Consider the following 1481-nt stretch of genomic DNA (forward strand, 5'->3'; position numbering starts at 1 on the left):
TCTGACTGTAACTTAACAGATGGGTTGAAGGGAGGCGTGTATAGTTTCAGTTTCAGCTGTCAGTGAATATATTTATTTATGTATGTATGTATTTATTTATTTATTTTTTGCAGAGGCCAAATCGAGGAGAGTTGTGAAAAGGCCATGGAGCCCGAATGAAGTGAATGCAGTCATGAAACATTTCAAATCCCATATTTTAAAAGGACACCTCGCAACAAAAGCAGAGTGTGAGCAGTGCAAGGCTGCAGAGGACCCTGTTCTAAGAGAAAGAACAGTACAGAATATAAGGGATTTCGTGAGGAACCGAGGTTTGCAGATGAAAAATAAATGTTCTTAGATTAATTCAAGTTTTGTTGACCCAGTGAAGTTCAACACTCATACGAAAAAATCTAAAACTGTACCTCTGGGGGTACAACAGCTTGTCACTGGGGCAGAACCCTTAAAAGAACATCTTTGTACCCTTTGTTTCGGTGTGTGTGTAGTTGGTCAGCTCAATGAGTTCTATATGTGTACCGAGTTTCATATGAATGCGTGCAAGTATGTGTGAGCTATACATCAAGTTTTAAAACTGTGTTCCAGGGGGCGCCGTAGAGCCCCTGTGCCACGCCCAGGTCCCAGTCTCTGCGGCGTCCTAATGACCGCAGGTTCCAACGCGTGTGCAAATTTTCAAGAGTTTTTGAGTAGGTTTTAAATGATACGGCAATTAAAGGGTTAATCCAAACAATCAAGACTTTGAAACACACAGACACAGACCAATATATAAAACTTTAGTAACACTTTACAATAAGGTTTCAGTTATTAACATGAACTATATTAATTAACATGAACAATGATTATATAGCATGCATTATTGTCAGTTAATATTCAAAACTTAAACATTAAAAAAAAAAGTTTTGTCTGTTAACATTAGTTAATGCACTGTGAACTAACATCAACAAACAAACCAAAACCTTTAATGATTTACGCCGCATGCATAATTATTAGGCACGTTGATATTCTGATTATATTTTTTTCCAAGCACATTTTACCAATTCCAAACCACATCAGTCTTAATAACTACTATTCATTTTGAATTTAATCATTTATGAGTGATATATAATTGTCCATGAAGGCTGGAAGAGAAAAACTCCTTATATTCAGGTGTGCGGAGTTATTAGGCAATTTTCTTTTACAGATGAAGTGAGCCAAAAAAGAGTTTAACTCAGACTGAAAAGTCAAAAATTGTTAAATCCCCATGAGAAATATTTATGCTCACCTGGGACAGTGGAGTCAGAAAAAAACAGGTGGAGAAGAAAAGAAACATGTTAACTGCAAAATAATTAAGAATTAATGTGAAGATTAATTTTTAGTCAATTCTGCAAGACAGACTTTTCAGGATAGGAGATGAGCTCCTAAAACTTACTTGCAGATTCCTGAAGATAAATTCTTCAAACTGTGGTACAAGAGGATGTTGTGCTGGTCCTTCAAAAGTCACTCAAAAC

The 1481-nt window shown here is 36.2% G+C and overlaps 1 pseudogene; it reads left to right on the plus strand.

Annotated features, from left to right (window-relative positions):
- LOC107694553 (uncharacterized) overlaps positions 1 to 337 on the plus strand; it is an 8340-nt pseudogene extending 8003 nt beyond the window's left edge.
- Positions 338 to 1481: the final 1144 nt, after the last annotated feature.

This window comes from Sinocyclocheilus anshuiensis, unplaced genomic scaffold (genome assembly GCF_001515605.1).
Source record: "Sinocyclocheilus anshuiensis isolate Anshui unplaced genomic scaffold, SAMN03320099.WGS_v1.1 scaffold4448, whole genome shotgun sequence".
Lineage (NCBI taxonomy): Eukaryota > Metazoa > Chordata > Actinopteri > Cypriniformes > Cyprinidae > Sinocyclocheilus > Sinocyclocheilus anshuiensis.